The sequence below is a fragment of the Anser cygnoides genome, chromosome 3 (assembly GCF_040182565.1).
Source record: "Anser cygnoides isolate HZ-2024a breed goose chromosome 3, Taihu_goose_T2T_genome, whole genome shotgun sequence".
Classification (NCBI taxonomy): domain Eukaryota; kingdom Metazoa; phylum Chordata; class Aves; order Anseriformes; family Anatidae; genus Anser; species Anser cygnoides.
Window position 1 is genome coordinate 31,618,335 of NC_089875.1, and position 20,863 is coordinate 31,639,197.

General features: G+C 38.4%; 1 protein-coding gene across 1 annotated transcript in view; it reads left to right on the plus strand.

Moving 5' to 3' along the window:
- Window positions 1–552: 552 nt before the first annotated feature.
- LRFN2 (leucine rich repeat and fibronectin type III domain containing 2) overlaps window positions 553–20,863 on the plus strand; it is a 161,032-nt gene continuing 140,721 nt past the window's right edge. The window contains exons 1-2 of the mRNA XM_013171054.3: window positions 553–677; window positions 1,182–1,383. The gene's annotated coding sequence lies outside the window, so the exon portion shown is untranslated. The remainder of the gene's footprint in view (window positions 678–1,181; window positions 1,384–20,863) is intronic.

The following is a 20,863-nucleotide window of genomic DNA, read 5'->3' on the forward strand; positions in this document are numbered from 1 at the left end:
AACACAGAAAAAAATTGTACATGCTCTTCTATGTCATTTAAGTTACTAAAATATAGCAAGGGATAATTCTTCTAATACGGAACAGGATGAATGGAACCGATAGGGTTACTTTATTTGTTTACCTCTCCCCATACAGATACAGCTGTATACGATTCCCTATATAACACTTTTGGCATCAGCACCACCTGAGAGCTCTTTGCAGCTGCAGCCTGTGCATTTTGCAGTAAAATTCTCTCCTCTTCTCTTTTCCCCCAGCTTCCCCCGCCCCCAGAGAACTGACACGCTTTCCACTGACAAATGTTGAGTGTAGCTCCTGAGGATTTAGCATGTCAGGCAGTGTCTACACAGCTTAGGTTTCTATTATTACGCAATGGCTTAGGAGGCAGTACTTTGCCACATAATTACAGAGCCGATCTGTATTAGAACCAGGAGTTTGGATGCCTCTTTCCCAGCCAACTATTTGTCTCCCACCCACTCAAGACTCCTCCCTGATACTCTTGTTTAATACCTTCTTTTGGTACCCTTCTTTCTTCTGCTTTCTGATTTTCTTCCCTTTCCTACACAATATATTTGCTTATTTCAGAAGTGAGGGATCTGACAGAGTTGTGCCTGCCCAGATTCGTATCCAGCACTAATACAGCACTAAGCACTTGCTGTATGTTGCATCGTCAGAAGGGGTAAGAAGAAATTCCTGAAGCTGCCTGTTAGTTCTTTCCTGTTTTCTTTCTCTCTCTCTCTCTTTTTTTTTTTTTTTTTTTTTTTGGTGTGTGCACATTGCTTGTCTTACAAGCCGTGCAGGCTCTGCCATCTAGAGCACTTTGTGAGATCACTCCAGTTTGCTGTTTTTCCTTTTTTTCCATCTCTGCGTGAGTGTGTGTGTGTTTCTCCCCGTCTCTCCTCTCCCCCTCACCGTAAAACTCGACCCCCTCCCCAACACACACGCACATACACAGAAGCTGGGCTTGCTAGTATGAGCTTGAAGACTTGCAGTACCAAAATGCATGTGTTACCTTGGGATGCACTAAGATCAGGATGCTTGAAAAGCCTGCAGGCTGCTTAGTCCTCCAGGACTGGGTTTTTTAAACGATACAGGAAAAGAACAAGTTATTCACTTTTATTTTTTTCCTCTTTCTTTCTTTTTTATTTCCCTTTTTTTTGTGCTTTGGATATTACTGAATAAGGAGTCTCAGGGATTCACACACTTGGACTTTACTTGGCTGCATCTGCCAAACAATCTAGTCTGCATTTTGGTTAGCTGGAGACCAACCAGGATTTTTCTGATTATATCTTCTTCTGAAAAAAGGATGCATGACATAGAAAGAAGGTCTAAGTGCCTGTCTGAGACTATTTTACCAAACCTGGGATAAATGTTATTTCTCAAAGGTAAGTGTTATTTTCTTCTTATGTGTTTATATAAATTACGTAGCTATAATACAAACTATATATAGATACACACACGGAACATTTTTATATAGTTAACTCCCTGATTGCAAGAAAATATGTTGCTATACATTTTAAAAGCATTGGAGAAATGCATAAGTTTAACTTGCTGTTAATGTTAGCCTCGATAAGAATGTTCCTGTAGAGACATGAATCTCAGTTCAAATTCTGCTTCTGTCTTGACATGAAAAGGCAGTTCAAAAAGAATATTTTTTTAAGTGCCAATAGGGATTTTTTTCACGACGGTGTTGAAACAATGATGGAAAGACCTTTGAAAGAAAGGATAATAATTTGTTTTCTAATACAGGAAAACCTGAGAGATAGGAGAAAGCTGCAAAAGTTATTTCAGCTTTCTGTTGGAATTTGTATAGCCGGTAAAGCTAAGCAAGAACTTTGCTGGACAGGTCAACTCCGCTGTATATAAAAACATACAGTAGAAGAGTGGGGACCTTGTCAAATGTCATCTGAAGAAATGGAAGGCACAGAGAAAGCTAGGGAAGGGAAGGGAGTGAGGGGGATGGAGGGGCAGCAGGCAGCCACTTCTGTGCTCGCTGTCACAGAGGTTGCTGTTTTTGGTAAGGTGATGACACTGATAATGGACATCCAAAATTGGCAAGGTGGACATGTGGATGATGGAGTACATAAACAGGTATATGCTATGTCATGTCTGTCTGACGTCATCAGACATATAGGCTCTCTGCACTGAGAATCTGGGTGGGGGGAAGCATTTAAATGGCACCACAGGACAAGAAGTAGCAAAATTGAAACTGAGTCTCTCCCTGACTTGCGTGGACACATGCACACCTTGGCATTACAGAACAAGTGCATGACTAAATAAAAGAGTAGAAATAAGTGATTAAGTCAACAAGTGCCAGTATGATGGATTAGTTAACTGGAAATGTGTAGTGGTCAGTTATGGTAATGTATGCAAGGAAGGGATCGTAAACTGAGTAACTCTTTCCTACCCAAAGGAGACAAATAGCATTGATTTAAAGCAAGATTATTTTGTTGTGTATATATATATATATATATATTATATATATATATATATATTTAGTGGTGGTTTTTTGTTTTTTGTTTTTGTTTTTGTTTTTTTTTTAGTTTAGTTTTAGGGCAGTATCGTGGCAATATTTAGAGTGGGGTTTATTTTACCTATTCCATCTTTGGCAATAATAGGGCAGAATAACTCTTCTGATGAGAAGAAAGGCTTTGAAAGGCAAACAGTAAACATTACCTAAGTTTAATAAAGTCACAAATTATTAAATTGACACCTCTTAACTTTATTATAGAATGCTCACTGGATAAACTCAGCAGATGCCACACAATTGTCACTGGTATTTTCTGTTCCTCAGGAAGGAGGAAATACTGTCTTGCAGGGCATCTTTTTTCTATTGAACCCTGCCTTGGACATCCTCTGTACACAGAGGATGTTCTTAAACAAATTCAAGCCTGTGGTGAGAGGGAAGAGAGACAGCTAATTACTTTTACTCTTGCTGTATTTCAGGCTGGTTAGGGTTTCATTGTTCACAGCTTGCCCTGGGTTGGTGGTTAGTTTGCATTGCCTACAGATTGCCACTTGAGCACAACAGAGTGCTTTCGGTGTGCGGTGTACACTGTTCATCGCTGCCTTGTCGCAGCAATGCAAAGCAAAGCTCGAGACCTTCCCTGAAATTGCTGCTAATTTTCAGGGAGGGAGGGGATGCAATCAAAAATAAACAACAATGGGACAAAACAAAGAGAACTCATTATGTTCAACCAAGCTTTTTTTTTTTTTTTTTATTTTTATTTTAGCAATGAATCACAGCAAAGACCTCTACCATCTCTCTCTCTGAGTCTCAGAGGCAGTGTCTGTCCCCTCCTCTCCCCAGCACAGCTGTGCTGTCTTTTGGGCTAATCTGTGCCTGACATCCCCCGATGTCTGGTTGTGCTGGGCACTGGCAGAGACAAGCAGGCAGCCCTGGGTGCACTGTGCAGAGAGAAACGTGACCTGTGCCCAATAGGCACCATTGGTTGCTGCCCCCTCTGCCCAATGCCGCTCCTTACAGCATTAGTACTCCTTGTTTAAATTTACATTTGGAACGTGATTGCTGATTTTTCCCAATGGGAACGCCAAATGGCACACATAGCCTTGCCCCGCAGCCTCTGCCTGCCTGCTGCACAGCTGGACCCCAGCTGACAGCTCCCTGCCAGTCCCTGTCAACGTGCTACCGTTCCCTCTCTTTGCAGGGGACTCTCCGGCCACTGAATGAACCTTGAAATGCAATCGTGTTAGATTCATCTGATTGTTTCATTGTGTTTTGTTTTAATTATTATTATTTTTCTCCCTGTGGGGGAAAAACAAAGAAACAAACAAACAAACAAAATAACAGGAGGCTGTTTCAAAATTATCAAAGTTTAACTGGTAGTAGTCAAATGTGGGAATATACTTCAGGTGACTTAAACTTAATTTGACTCCCTGGGGAGGGGTTGCAGCCTGACAACCCTCAAAGCTGTGTTTGCTTTCCACCCGTATGGAGGGAAGGGAGGAGGTGGTGGCAGTGTCTGCTTACCACCACACCCAGGCAAATACCGATCTTTGAATTGCTGAAACATTGCAGCCTTGATCATCTGTAGGAGCAAAAGGGTAGTTTGTTCCAAGTTTGCAATCTTCCTTCTGGCCTGAGCATTCGGCCATGCTTGCTTTGGGTTCACTGTGGTATACTGTCATATGTTTATTTTTATGGAGAGAGTGACTGTCCTCTAGGTGCTGAACTGAAAAACAGTAACGCTATTTGTGAAAGGTGTAAAGAAGCCATCCATGGTTCCTTCCAGCTAGTCCTGATTGACATGAAATCCATTACCCAACACCAAATGGGCCATTACTGTTTCCCTTATTTCTTCTATTTACATTAACCATTTATCCACTTGGTTATCCATGTCTCCAAATACTGTGACTAAGGATCTCATGAAAATGCTGGGATTTACTCTAGCAGTGTCCAGCTGTGCATGTGCTAAATAGCTTCCAGCCATCAGTGGAACTTGTGACAACAGATGGGGTAGTGTCCAGGTGTGATGCACCCAGCATGATACAGCACCTCAGCAAAGGGTCTGCTGCCACTTTACTACCCAGCCCACCTCCACCCAGGGTGCACAGGAGGGAGGGGAACTGGTAAGCGGTACTTCTGCTTCTAGGAACTCAAATTACCTTCTCTGTGGGAGGCTGCCAGAATTTCACAAGAAATTAACAGATGTAAACATGTCATTAAAAGGCGCACAGTGATGCTTCATGGAAAACTGGGAAAAAGGCATGTAATTTATAAGTTTTTCTGGCTCCCTAGGAGCAGCAATTGTCTCCACACTTTGGAATATTTGCATGACAGTGTTTCCGATTTTTCTTTCTTCCTGCTGTTTTCTCTGTCCTGCCCATGATCTAGGTCTCTGATGATACCCTCATCTTCATGCAATAACATTTGTGAAAAAAACGGGATGCCAGCTTCAGAATATGAAATGAGCAGCAGCAGCAGCAAGTGAAATTCTCAGAAGTCAGAAAATATATTTTAATTAAAAAATGCTGATTTGAAAACTTGGGGGAAAAGGAAGAGATGTGCTGTTAGGTTCTGGTCCTATGCAGAATCTCTGTTGACCCAGATAGAAGAGAGCTGAGTGGGATTTTTTAAGTGAAAAAATGCTCATTAAAATATAGATTTATCAGAATGAGGTATGTTTGGAAAATGGTCAGGCTTATGAATTCCCTGGTTGAAAAAAAAAAAAAAAAACCAACTGTAGGGAGAAAATTGTCAGAACACCCCATCTTACTTTTTTATGGAAGAGAAATTGAATAATTTCTTTCCAGTTTGTGCATTTTGTATCAAAACAGAAAACAATTCATACAAAACCCGATTGTAAAAGAGGCTGTGTTCAGATCCTATTTTGCTAAATTACAAATAAATCTGTTAGTCAAACTGGAACTAAATATTCCTAGTTTATCAAAAGGCTTGCATACTTTTTTTTTTTTTCTTTCTTTCCTCAGTTTGGGCTAAGGCAATTGTTAATACTTTCATTCCCATTCATGGGTCCAGACAACTTTTGCCTGCCAACCCCTACCTGGAAGTCAATTTACTCACTCAAGTGGGATCGTGCCAGGAGTGTCTTGTCAATGTTTGCTCTGGGGTATCAAGGCCTCTGAGTGTCTGCTCTTGAAACCAGTCCTCCAGATACAGAAAATTTATGTGCTGAGAGATTATGCTATCTAAATAAGAGTAGTCATGAAAGGATGGCTGCAGTGATAGTACGTGCAGTACAAGGGAGCATTTAGGATGTTTCTGCTAATTGCTCCTCAGGACGGAGCTGGTTTCTAATTCTCCGGCAGATGTTCTGCTATCAACATGGTGTGATGAAAAGAGGTGAGATAAGGAGAGGGCCCTGGAATAGCAGTAAATCCAAGGCCCTGGACCCTGGTTGGTCAGAAGGTGAGAGGCAAAGCTGGTGTATCCCAGTGCATACCAAAGTAGGTGCTGAGCTGAACAGAAAGCTGGATTAAGGATGAAATCAATGGAAAGCACATGATGGTTGAAAACACCTTGTCTAATTTAATAGTACTCAAGTTGCACTGAAAATCCCTGGAAAACACATGTATGGCACTGGTGCAGAAAGTTATCGGTATGACTCTTTTTCCCTGAAGCTAGAGAAGGCAGGTCAGGGCTGAGCAAAAGTCTCTGTGCAGGTCTGAGACAAACTGCCACAACAGTCTAGTTAAGACTGTAGAGTTCAAGTTGACTTTGCTGGGAGAAAAACAGATTTTGAGAGACCTCAGTATGGTCAAGCCCACTGGACTACAGGGATCAGACACATATTATGTTGGAAGTAATACATATACTGGAGAGAAAGTAAAAAAATTTCCTTTTCTGCCTTTAGAGTTGCATTTTGCTTTGACAGCCTCAAGAGCAAGGGAGCTCGGAATGGCACCAGGTGCAAACTGTCCCTAGCCATTCTCTAGTCATGTCTAAGCTTGTCAGAAAAGCTTTGGTCTACATTCCAGTCAGAATGAGTAATCCTTCTTTTGTTGCTGTCTAAAGATAAAAATTAAAATGGGAAAGGAAAAGAGGATGTCTTAAACTTGTCTCATCCTCTGCTGCACTGGAAGGACGAGTGGACTGTGATATCAGTGAAAGGGCAGCACCTGTACATACGCTAGAAAGGAAAAACTGACTGTACCAGAATTTATATTGGATCCTTCTGTTAACAGCCTTAAAAAATGTATTTGCCCTTTCAGTACAGAATGAAAACAATGAGCAGTCAAATGGCAAAAGGAAGTCAAGAGAAAAAAAAAAAAAAAAAAGCCTGTCATGGCTCGCTCAGCAGTCTCTGTCTGGTTTGAAAGTGGCCAACAAGAAGAGTCTGTCTCCTCAGAAATAAAAATCAAAACCTTCCCAGTCATTTCTGTAGTCATTTGACCTCCTTCCTTTTATGAATATTCCTGTTCCTAGGTAAATACATGTGATACTTAGAAAAAACTGCATGGTGTATGTGAAACAAATGTACTGAGCTGAAAAATGAAAAGAAGCCAAAGAGTATTGTTAGAACATAAGTTATCTGGACTGACACCATTTTGTTGGTTTCTTAAACTGATGGCTAGTTGGCATTTTGTATCAGTTATCTCCAGTGTAAGTGAATGTTATTACTGTTACTGGCAGATATTTACTGTATATTGGTTTTTAAATAAGGGTACAACATTGATTCCTTGCTCTCCAAACTATTGACTGCACTTTCTCTCTGTCATGAGGTCAGGTAACTTATCTCCTCTGGAAATGTTTGGTAGAAAAATGTGTTTAAGTCCCAGAAACTTTTATGAAAGGGAGAGGACCATAGGTTTTCACGGGCTAAAATATCTTGCAGATAGCTCTGAAAAATCTCAGTTTGTTTGAGAAACACCACTGTGAGATACAGAAGTATTTTCTAATCCCATTTTACACAAATATGTAGCAGACCAAGCCATGAGCACCTCAGTTCACATACACTTTGCAATGACAGTGTGACCTCTCCTTGTCACCATAGTCACATTGTTTGTTTTCAGCTACCCAAATGCATTTTGAATGATATCTTCTCAGGGTAAGGGAGAAGGTTATTGAGGAGCTTCACAATTATGTAATGACCCAGGAGTCTCACAGAAGGTGAATTTTCACTTGTCCGTGGTCTCCTGGCACCATACCCTTTTGCTTCTCCAGACAGTGGGAGAAAATGAAGTTTCAGGTGTCTCAGTAAAAGACATATTCCCCTACAGATCTAGGGGTGAGTATCAGTAGTTTTATGTTTACTGGACAGAACTGGCTTTACTGTCAGATGGTCAGAGCAGAGGAGGTAAGGAGCAGCCCAATGGATATTCCTGAAAGGGAAAGCACTGTGGGCAAAGAGGGTCATGTCTGAAGAAAGACTGGAGAAAATTTGGTAGGGTGAAGGGGAAGAGGGAAAGAAGAATCAGCAGTGATACAGCCAAGGAGATGTCTCTGTCACTTCAGATATTTGTATGACCCTTCTCGCTGCAGAGTCAGAGTGCCTGATTAAGGTAAAGAAGGGCTTATGACATGTCTCTTTAGTCACACTGTGCATAGATGATCCCTTCTTGAGCCACTGTGGGGTGCTTTATTTGTCACATCTAACCTGTTTTAGTCTTTTGATGAACATGGAAAATTTACTCAAGCCTTTGTGCATTCATTTCCATTTTCTCCATCTTCCTTTCGTCTCCCTGAATAAGTGATTGGAAAGAGAATGTTATTTTTTATTTTTTATTGTTCCCTTGCATCAAATACAAAGAGTTTCTTCTCACTGAGCAGATGAATCACTCATTAATAGTTATAACCCCTCCCCTCAACTCTTCATAGAACATAGCAACAAGCTTTCAAATTAATGTGCAAGATCCTCTAAAATGTAACAGGCCTATCTTCATAGGGTATCTTTTCCAGAGTGCAACTGATGGGCTGAGACCCATCTCTTCTCTGCTGGGCATCAAATGGCTGCAGTTCGTGACCACCTTAATGTTTTGTATTCCTCTTTCACAGTTTTCACCAGCTTAATTCTGTGAACCACATATCAAAGGTCTGTGTCAACCCTGTGGACTCGTGGGTCAGAAAACTTTCCTGTGTTTAAGAATGTGCCATGAAAAGGAAGAAATTCATTCTCCTGCAAGAAGGCTGACATAGGATGTGGTGAATTTCTGTGCACTGGTCACTTCTACCTTACATTAGTGTCCTACCACAGAATGGAAAAATCAAAGTTACACGACATCTTATCTCAACTATAGGATTTACATTTAAAAAATAAATAATGCCCTCAGGCCAAGGAACAGCTACTGCAGTTCTTTCCAGCGCGGCTCATTGATCTGGTCTCTTATTTGACACATCCTGCTACTTCTGTGTTGCTGTAGTTAGTGTTAAATCACAGGCAGATCAAGCAGTGACCTAACTGAAACTGAGACCTAGTAGGGATAGATGTTACACAGATGGGACGTCATATATGGTCCGCACACCATCATCTTGCCAGACAGTGGAGAAAAAAATGAGAGTTAGAGAATTAGATTTTTGTTAGGCTGTGCTGTCTCTATTACCTCCAGAGCTTTATACTCAGTTTATGTTAGTCTAATTGTGTTTCTTTTAAGGAATTGCTTTCAATTTTATTTTTATTTTTCCCCAATAGTATATGTTGTTTTATCATGGAACTGTGATGAGCTTACTGTATATATTTAAAGTGCAGTTCTTCCTCAAAAGTCTGACTATGGAACTCAATAATATTTTGGGAAAAACTAAATGAAAAGCCTCCCAGGTTTATTGTGTGATGTAGCTGCACTCTCATGCTCTCACTATCATTCTCTTTTTTCCTCTCGTACTAACAAGTATATAGAGGACAAAAATGAATACTGCAGCCAGCTGTTTTTGAATATGTCTTGTCTTGTTGGCTTGGGTAAAAGGCAAATGGTAGCTTGAGACTTCAGTTCTGCAGCAAATCAGGTCTGTCTTCATAGGCCTGTTTCTTCAGTCAAGGTATTTTGAGATGGTAGGCCAATGTCTGTTCACTCCCAAAGCTGATTATTCCATGTTCACAGCATCTTTAGTTACAGGTGGCAAAGACATTTAAGAATAAAAGAGCAGTTTGGGACCTCTCTTTCTCTTCCATCCATTCCTGACTGAATTTGTGAAGCTTTTCTGATATTTAAACAAAACATCATCTGAGAGCTATTTGGGAAGAATTAATATGGGATCTTAGATTGTCATCCCTTTGCTTCAAAACAATATTTCATGTAGCTATAAATTATTTAATACCATATATTAGGGTCCTTCTATTGTTCATTCTTTTTTTTTTTTTTCCTTTTGTTTTGTTGTTGTTTTGTTTATTTCTATAATCTTTTCAGGAACAAGATAAAACCATTTACCTTGCCAACACATAGTTCCTTTATGATAATTTTGCAGTAGAGTAACAGATATTGCTGAATCCCTATGGGGCATCAAGTGATACAATCATGCTAATCTCAGATAAAGGAAGGACATTTGAGCTTGCCTCTGGGCATTTGAAAATTGATACTTAGGAGGAAGATGGCTGTCTGTACTTTTGTTGACATGCTAGGCTTTGGCTGACATTAAGTGATATTGGTCACTTGGATTATAGTGATTCCCATTAATTTTACTGATATTTGTATGACTAATGAGATATTCAAATGTTCATGTTTTTGAGTGTTTTAATCATTCAAAGAAGCAGCAGCAACTGTACCATATATGATTTGGATTACCAGTAATCTGAAAACAATATGAACAATGATTAAGCAAACCATGAATATTAGTAAGCTGGAAAATAACACGGCTGGAATACAAGGCAATTGTTTGCCAAATATGCCTGAAACAATTGGTGTAAAATAAAAAATAAAGTAAGGATTAAATCATAATGAATTTTCTTGAAAGCAATAATTCTAACAGTCATTAAAAATTAATTAAACTAGAATGTAGACTGTAAGTGCATTTTAATACTGATACCCATTAAATCCTGGAATCTCAAAAGGAAAAGGAATGGCAGTACTAGTCCCTATGGCATATATATTTATAAATATATCTTCACTTATTTTTGGACAAAACCAGACTAAATAGTTAGGTGGGGAGGAAACACTTTTATAATGAAGTTTTTGTCCTTAGTGTCAAAGTAGGTTTGCAAGAAACAGTTTATGCAGGACTTAATAAAACTTACTAAAACACACGTTTCATTGCAAAGAATATAAGAGGACAACCTTCAAGATTACAATTTGAATAATTTTAGGAACATTTCCCCTTTTTATATATTAGAAGTTAAGTCAATTCTGAAATGGAAATGGTAATATCAAATGAAATGCTCTGATAATTCACAATTATATTTCCACTTCAGAATCAATAAATATTTTTGGAAAGGCTAAATGAGTCCAACTGAAACAAAGTATTTTCTTCCTGTTTGAATAAAACATTACAAATCAGCTCTGAAAGAAAGAAAAAAATCCTTGCTATACCTTTTAATTCTTTTTTTTTTTTTCCCAAATCATTATTTATATGTCTATAAACACACATTGTGTACGTATGTTCATATACTAGCCATATACTATGGCTAGATCCATTCTTGGTCATAAGCACAAACTTTGCTTTTCACTTTTGCAATGGAAGATAATAATAATGTATGTCATACACCTGTCTTAAGACTAAGTGTACCGATGTTTATTATGTTCTTATAAAGGATAGGCAGATAAAGTATATGACTGGGATTCCCCAAGTCTATTTTGTTAAAAGAGAGACACAGCTTAATGGAAACTGATGAAGAATTTCCAATCAGCTTTTTCATTAGTGGATAGTTTTGTGTCTGAAAAAAAAATGGCTACATGTTCCTATTTTATTTTATTTTATTTTATTTTATTTTATTTTATTTTATTTTATTTTATTTTATTTTATATTTTATATTTTCATCTTGAATGTGTATTTTATCCACAAACAAACAAAAAAACCCTGAACTTTTTAATTGTGAAAAACTTTAACATGCCATTCTCTCCTGCTTTTACAGAAAACAAGCTTTTGCATTTTTTAGAGAATATAAACTCTCCTTTCTAAATTGTAATGAAGTTAGTCTAATTTAAATAAGTGAAACTTGTCTCTCAGTTTCTAACAAAGTTTGACTCCCTCAACGTTTTTAGGACCACTGGTAGGCATACGAATGGTACCATTTCTTTTTGTAGAATTTCTCTTTCTTCCTTTCTCATTTCATGTTTTCTTGCCCTGGTAGGTCTCTTTGTTGTGGCTGGTTATACAAAAAGGGAGCAGATAGTTCAACTACTTCACCAAGTAAAATAGGCTATAAAAATACTGAATTTGCTTTAAGGTTCACAGAGTTGTTAATAAGAAGGTAAAATGGCAGTGAACACATGGTACTGTAGTGGGAGATTTGGGCTGTGGCAAAGCAGGCCACTACAGTTGCTCATCTCTGGAGACAATTAACCGCTGCATTCTAGCTATACTGCAAGGTGCTTGGGGGGATGACTGATCAGCAAGGAATTGAAAAGGATTGGCACAAGACTTCACTGCCAATGCTTTTATAAGCTGAAAGATAAGCCAGCTAAATAAGTGAGAGAAAAAAAGTTTCCAGTAGAGTAGAGCAGCCTCATGCAGCAGTTCAGTGCTGTTTGTGCTAGAAAGGCCTTTGGCTGGTGAACGGTTCATGTTATTTTATGATTTAACATGAAATTTATAACGATTCCACTTTTAAATGTGTTAGCGATTATGCTTAATAGGGGGCTCATCTCTCAGACATGGGAAAGGGGAATAAAGAGCTCCTGATGATTTAAGTCAAAATCTTCCTAAAGTGCAGAGCTTTGGGGGACTGTATGCTGACACTGCAGTATAATCTCAGTGTGCTTTTACTGCATCTTCGATTAAGGACTCTGAGAAATATGAATAAATTGATCGTTGGCACTTTCCATGTGCATTGGGTTACTGTTACTATTTTTTAAGAGAAAAAAAAAAAAGGCATAGATTTTGTATTAAACTAGTCTATGATCACATGTAATATCTACAGCAGAGCTGTTGATCAGGTTGCCCATTACACAGGCTTCCTGTGCAGTGAGGCTTATACAATGGTGAGGTAGTGCCAAAGTGGTGAAATGGAAACCAGGTCCAAACCCAGAACTGTGCAGTTACAGTAATGTCAGCTACTGGTAAGCCCGCTGGAGAGCTTCATTTAGGCTTTTCATTTCAGTGAGACTATTACAAAAACAATATTTAAATAGCAAACATCAGCTGAAGTAGAAGGCACCAAACCCTTTTGTGCAATTGCTTATATGCTTTAGCATAGTTGAAAAAGATAGTTTTCATTATCTTCCTGTTTATTGTTGCTGGATTTGTTTAATAGTTATTTGAGAGGGAAATTGATATACTGGAATCTGGAATTATTCAAAGAATGTAGTAGTAGTTATACTTAGCTACCTATCTTGGGATACTAAAATTCTTCCAAGTATATATCCAGTCAAACCCAAAGTTCTTCATATATTGTCTGCTTATTACTGTGAATTGTCAGACTGAATTACTGTCAGACCTAAGAAATACATAATAGAAGAAATTCTACTGATATCAGTATTTTACTCCAATGATGGAATAAAATCATATAACATATGCAACATTTGTGTATTTATTATGCCTCACCTAAGATTTATCTGGCCACTTAATTTTTGGGGCTTCTTATTTCAGCTGAAGTTCTAGAGGGTGTAATTTATATCAGCTCATAGCTGACTTATTCCTTCAGATTTTAGATGAAGAGCCCAGGGATTTCACATCTCTCTGTACTTGCTGTGCAGGTAAACATAACCTCAGGCTCTGGTAGTGGAAATGGTCAACCTAGCAAAATCAGAAAGCTCAGCTGGCCTCAAATCGCTAGCACAGTTATTCATTGAGAAAAACACAAACTGCTCATAGATGGCTCATATAAGAGAAGAAAAATATATATATATTAAATTTCATCCTCTACAAGATTTTTAATTACTTGTGTAAACCCAGAAAAAAGTTTCTTATCTCCTTTGATTGCAGTTTTTTGTTATTTTTTTTTGCATAGGACTGCCTTTAAGTCTGCACTGACAAACAACAAATAGAAAAATGCCAGCAAACCCAAGAAGGTTCTGCAGTGCAACTGTCAGTCAGTATTTCACATTTGGCATCATTTGGCTGAATCAAAACTTTTCCATCATTCTGTAGACTACTATCCGGTCTTAACTTGTCTTAACCTCAGTTACCCAAAACATGCTCATAGACCTCCATGTCTGTTAGTTGAACTGATAATTCCTTTAATTACTCACGCACACTCTGTCTTCCTAACATCCAGTCGGGAATGCATGAAGATGCACTGCCTGTTAAAAACTGTTACTGTTAAGGTCTCACTCTCACTCCCCTCATCATGCAGTCAGCAGCAGCATGTTAACATGTTTCTTCTTGATGGGAAGGCTGTTAATGTGTGGTTACAGCAGCAGTGAAATGTGACAATAAATCAAAGACAATCATCGTGATTAGCACATGTAGTCCACAAGAGAAGTAAGAAAATAGTAGTCATTAAATATAGATAGTTTACTCCCTGTGCTGTCAATAAGCTGATGATTTATGAATGTCTGAGATCTTTCAGGTGATGATTCATTCATGATTTCATTTACTTTTCTGTATAACTGAACTAGAATGGTAAAAGGAAGAGGTTTTGACTAATGTCATGAACATCTGATTTGCTGATATATCTTCCTGTACTCCCTCAGCTCAGGAAATAAACCTCAAGGGTATACAGTCAGTATACCACTACTGGACATCCCTGGAAAATGCTGTGTGAGCTTTTCTGGTTGGTACAAAGTAGTACTGCTTTATTGGTGCAGCAGATGGTGGTCCAGTGACAGTAAATCAGCTAAATCAGTAAACCCAGTGCAATATCCTGTTTGTCCACAGTAGCCCTTATCAATAATGTTACACTGTTCTGGTTCTGGAAAAAGAACTGGAAAAACTTCAAAGAGGGGCAGCCAGGGTGTGTGTATGGAGCAGTTTTTGCACAAGGGATGATTGAATAGCCTTTTTACTCCACAGCCAGGAAGGGATTTACTCTAACGTGAAAACATAAAGATAACTAAAGAGTATGAATTATACTTTTGTTCCTTGTCTCTTCTAATACAAGCCTTAAAGGACAACAGGTGAAACTGGCAAGTGACAGGTCCAGAACAAATAAACATCTCAAGTTGGAATTGTGAAAAGCTCGAAACCTTTTCCTCTAGGATGCAGATATGCTAAATGTTTTCATTGATTTATAGATCAACTGGAGAAGTAAATGAAAGAAAGGCCTTTTTTTTTTCTTTTCTTTTCTTTTTTTTTTTTTTTATGTGCAAAGACAGTATCTGCAGCTAACAATGTTAGCTAGACCACAAGCAGATAAGAGGCAGAGAAAGAGAGTATTCTGGGAAATTATCATTGTACTCTTGCTGTGCTTTTAAGTTTTTTGTTTTCCCTTATTGACTACCAGTACAGACAAGATCCTAGGCTGGATATAGCTCTGGAATGACATATTTCAGACATCAGATTTGACTCCAGATACTCTGATTTCTGTGGTCCCCATGGCACAGCCTCTTGCAGTGCTTGGTTGAGCTCACAGCTGTACGTACCCTGTCTGTGTTTCAGCAGGGTGAAAAGAGGTGTTAATTACTTGTTGCTTGCAAGTGTGGGCAGAAACAGTGATCTTCTATCTGGATATTGAGACAGAGCTTCAATGCAGAATTCACTGAATTATTAGCACCACTGATTTGGTAGCAAGGCAGATATAATCACAGTCTCTGTCTGGAGTAATTGAGACACCTTTTATAGTGCTTCACACCTTGTTAAGCAAAAATTGTTCTGTCTCCATTTTGGGCTTCTTGACTGTTTCAGTGGTTGGTTGTTTAGGTAGGAGTGCCAGGAGGTTTGTTGTGAAGCTCTGGTAACTGGAGTAGGTACTCTTTTACCTACTTCTTGGAAAGAAAAGGTTGAGTTGTGTTATAGGTCTCTTTAAGATGAAGAGAGGAGAAAAAATATTTTGCCTTTTCCCTTGAAGAACTGTTGACCTGACAGGCTAGCAGTGATAACATGAATATACAGATGAAGGGGGGCCTTAGCGTGGCCAGAATGGAGGTCTACTGGAAGGCTACGATTCCTGATAGCTGGGCTCCCACATACAGGGCTCTATCCGTGTAACAGATTAGGATATAATAGTATGGCAGGGCAAAATCCTTCAGGTAGACAACTGATCTATTGACAGATATTTTAGCAATATCCTGTGCTGTTTCAATATGTGAAATTTATTGTGCATTTATTCTCTGACTGACCTAAATTTTATATGGGCTGAGTAATTCACTGGCACCTGCCTTGCATCTCCAGAGAAGTTTTCCCAGATCTTCCTAAAATCTTGGTCTAGTGTTTCATGTAAGATGCTCATGGTTGATCCTTCTTGGGGTAGACTTCTTGGACAGTAAAGAATAAGGGAAGGATCCAAACCAAGCTAAAAAAGACTGATAAAAAGGCAACTGTTTTCAGGAGCTGGAGTTTGCTCGTTTCTTGAGGCTGAAACATCTTGTTTTGTTAAACTCCTTTAGTTATGAGCTATAAATAGGCTTCTCAAGATTCAGTACATAAGAATATCAGAAGACTAGCAAGTGTATATAAAAAGTAATGGAAGCACTGTATTAAGCGTTGTAGAAGTAATATACTGAAATGTCTTTATTTCAAATAATCCCATTGAACACTTACGTCCTTAGGCTAAGATTTAAACAGTTTTTGGGTGTTGTTGAGCTACTCTGAAAGCCTAAGGAAATTCTAAGTTATTTTATGAAGTAGCTGGGCCCCAGAAAGGGATTCTTTCATCGAAGTTCTCCAGCCTCTTCTGTGGGCTTTGAATACTAGTGAAATAAAGTAAGTTGAGTCAAAAGACTGTGTACTTGTACAGACATTGACCATTGGATTTTCACCTGGAATATGAGAGTGACTGATTGTACTGCCCCTTTTCCTGGGATCACCGCATTCATTTCTAACACATTGCACTCTCCTCTCCTCTCCTCTCTTCTTCTCTCTCTTTCTTTTTTTATTATTATGATTTTCTTAATGATCAGAAACTTTAGAGTTATACAGTGTGGCAGGGTAAATCCAAACAAGTGCCAAAGAGAAAATTTTCACTGATTCTTTTTCTAATGTGGCTATTTACGGAATTGTTAACATGTCCAAAGAAACATGAAGGCTCAGATCTGTATTTAGAAATTGTTCTATAGAATTATCAGATCTGATTTTATTTTATTTTTTTTCCCTCTTGTGTTTGTCTGCTCAATTTTTCAAGAGCTAGCTTTAGGCTGAACATACAGAAAAGATTTCCTGACAGCAAGATTCATTAGGCTGTGGAGTAGTCTCCCAAAGGAGCTGATGGAAACTTTGTCACTTGGGATTTTAAAAGTAGCTAGGAAAAAAAATGTTTTTAAAATGTACCATGTAACACATTTTTTCCTTTGTAGAAAGAGAGAGTGGAACTGGCTTGATAAGGCTATCTTTTTATATCTAGTTTCTATAGATATTTGCACAGAAACACGAGCATTGCTAATTAACTGCTCATCTGTTTCATGTGCTTATGGCTTACCAGCTATAGTCAAATCCCATCTGTCACTTGAGGACAATTAAGTGGGCTGAGAAGCATTATTTTATGACTGCACCTGGCCATGAGGAGGTATTCCAGATGGACAGCATGGGAAGCAGGAGACACCTAGGAGAGAAAGGGGGAGGACTGTCTCTTCAATAATTACAAGTTGTTGTAAATCTATTCATGTAAGAAGCCAAAAATTTGTTCTGGGGTTGAGCTTGTGGAAGGACATGAACTTCATATGGATTGTTTCTGTGTCAGTACAAGAGCTGTGCAATTTGCATCAAACTAAGGTGTTGTGTTTTTTTTTTTTTTGTCTATAGATTTGTATCAAGTTTGTCACTAGAAACAAGCAAAGAGAGTTTGAAACTGCAACAGCTGACTGAAAGAAAACAAATGGTATGAAGGAGGTTAGAGAGGACGAAGAGAGAATCTGTGTCTGTATTATCAAATGAGGTCCAAAGCATCAGCTGCTACAGGAATTAGTGGCACCACAGCATATGTATATGATACTATGTTTTGGGTCTTTTTGGGTCCCAGTCCTGGGGCCACATCTGCATTATAAAATAATCAGGCTCACTTGTCTGTGTTGCTTTCTTAGCTCTCATTTTGTTGCTTTATCATTCAGGGAGTTCTTGCTGTGTGCTGCCTGTGGCTTAAATGCGAAGGTTCTTTCATTTTAGTCAGAAAATATGTGATGAATAATTAAATTTTTCCTGAAATACAGTGTTTTCTCAAAACTCTTCAAGCGGTGTCAGTGGCTCTTTAGAGGCCATTTCCAAGGCTTACAGCAGTATCCTCTGGTAATGAGGTAATGATATTGCCTCAGTTATGTGCTGCAAGGGAAGATGAAGACTTAAACTACCATTCAGCTTTAGCTTTTTTTTTTTTTTTTTAATTACTGCTGTAATTTTAAAAGTATCTGCCCTCCCTTTCTGTTTAAGAAAAATCATCCCATCCCATTTGTTAAGATGATGCCATCCATAGCCAAGAACTTTTCCTTGCAAAGACAGCTTCCTTCAGGGGAATGATGGTATTGGCCTTGTTTTGTGACACCCGGATCCAGGTAGTTTAGTTCATCTGAATTCTACTTTTTGGCTGTTATGCAACATATCCGTACAGTATTCATGACGTGAAAGAACAGCCGCCAACCTTTGTGTTGATACTTCCCAGAGAAATTTGTATATATACAAACCTATAAGTATATGCATATATATGTGTATATGGAAGAGCAACTTGATTACTAGTATACCAAGAAAAGGACTTGTCCTCAAGACAGAGATCTCAAACACTTTGTTCTGATATGGCTACAAATTGCTGTGGGCTCTGGGGTGCAGCCTCCCTGGTGCTAAGGCAAGGAGCATCTGTACAGCTCAGTGGTGTATGTAGCCTGCTCCCCCTGTATCTGTGAGGAAAAAGATGTGTGTCTGTTTTCTCTGTTCTTCCTTGCACAGTCTCACATAGGGAAAAGTTTCAAACAAATCCCCCTCTACTTTGTAGATGCAGGAGCAGGGGGGTTATAAGATGCTTGTGAGAAACAGTAGGAAATACTAAGTCTTGTTAACCCAAAGCAATCAAAAATCTTCAGACAAACCTCTGAACATCAAATGAGTTAAGTTTACATAGAGTAATCTTCCTTCTGCAGAGATGTATATTTTTAGGTTCCTTTCTGTTCCAATCTCTGGACTATTGTGGGTCATGTTTAAAAATATTCTTCCTTTATTGCTGAGATATGATGGAAATCTTAACTAAGGGGGAGTGGGGAAAAGAAGAAAAAGAGTGAGTCTTCCCTAACCGTTATGACTTCAGGAACCGGCAACTTAAAAATAATAAAATAAAAATCCTATTTTGAATCTCACAGCAAAAGCAGAAGTTAGCAACCTGAATCTTTACTATCAATGTTCCCTATACAGCTGTACTATGGCTATTTTAGAAACTAACTTGTCTAACCCTGCTGACCAAAGCAAGAAAGACAAAATAAAAGCCATCAACATAAAAGCTGGAGAAATTTTTTTTTTTTTTTTTTTTTTTCAGTGCTTTCATTCTTCCCTATGAGACAGGATTGCTCTAAGAAATAAATGAGAAGATTCTAGACAGGCTTATTTAATTTGGGCTCTTCTCCTTTTAAAAGACTTGACTAAACAAATTATCAACCAGAAAAGTCATTCAAAATTAAAACATAGATGTTTACATCTCCTCCTTTTAACTAATACATTGCTTCTGTTTTAGAATTAGTATGAATACCAGTTCTTGGATTTTTGTGAAGGTTCAAAGCCTGCAAAAGCTCCAGAGAGTCCCTGTTAAAATGCTTAGTTGTTTAAGTCTTATCATATATATCCTCATAAGTTGCTGATACCTCATGAAGAATTTGGAAACCAGACATTTCTATGGCCACAAAGTAAACTTTTTTCTTCCCATCTTCCTCCCAAATTTGAATCAAGCTGTGAGGTCTTTCATAACCCAGAAGGAGAAATGATGAGTCATACATATTAAATATATATATATATATATAAAAAATTCTGGTCTCCCTCTAACAGATTCTACGAAGACATAAATCACCCTTTGATGCCTCTATCTGGCATAAGTATAATCAACAGCCTGAAATACAGTAATAACAGGGAAGAATATTCAGGCACATTTTGGCAAACTAGACACCCAGTTTCAAATGACTGTGATTATGTTTTTCTTCCTCCTTCCTTTTCTCACCAACATGACAGCAAGCACATTTCCTTCAAAAAACACATTTTGAGCCTGTCAGAGATAATCATTTAAGGTCATTTTTTTCAAATGTGCTCAGCATACCGAATGCAGATGAGGTGCTAAGCTCTTTCATTTTTTCTGTCTGTCTGTCTGTCCTACAATAAGTCTTCTGAGTACAGAAGAACTTTGAAAATTCATCTTCTGTGTAAATGCCTCAGGTCTGTGATAGCTGGTTCTTAAGAACTTTTAAAATTATTTTGGAAAGAGCACCTTGGTTGTGGGATTTTTCCTGGCACTCTCACTGTTGGCCAAATTTTGTTCTCACTGATATCAGTGAAAATATTTCTAGCTTAAATCAATGTTATCTGTTGTGGATGTGAGCCAATTTGCATGTTTGGTCATACTTGCCATTCTTAGTGCTTGTTCATCTTTAGGAATAACCTTCACATGAGATTACAGAAAACCAAAGCTGCGTCTCAGCATGTGTCTAAGCTCTTTGCTTGTTTACTCTAGATAGACCAGATGTGTAGTTCCAAGCAAGTTACAACTTAACCTGACACAGGAATACTAATCATGGCTTTTCCCAAAAGCTAGAGCAGAAGCGTGGGGTGGTTATATTCATGTATTAAGGCTTTCTACAAGTGATCCTTCAGGATTAGTGAGAAGAAATGCTTTCATTGTGGTTCAGCTCAGCTAAAGTAGATGAAGCACCTACTAAGGTAGATATCTGTAAGAAGCCTGATGATTTGTCCTAGAACTGCCTAGGTCTTCATATTAAACCACAGAGGTCACCAGATGATTAGCTCATGTGTGAATGAGCTATATTATGGACCTCAATGATGATGTCAAAACCACCACAAGACTCAGCTGTCCTTATGGATGGAAAACATAATAGTTATTTGATGTGCAAAAGTTCACCTTTATCTTAACTTTGCATCTTTACCTTGCCTTTGCCCCTCTCTCCTCACATGCATAAAAGTTTAATGTTAATTGTTTCTCAAATCTTTACCTGTAGGTCAGATGCTGTTTAGCTGTCTACTGGGGCCATTTCCCCTTAAAAATTGCTTGCTTTTTTTCATTGTGA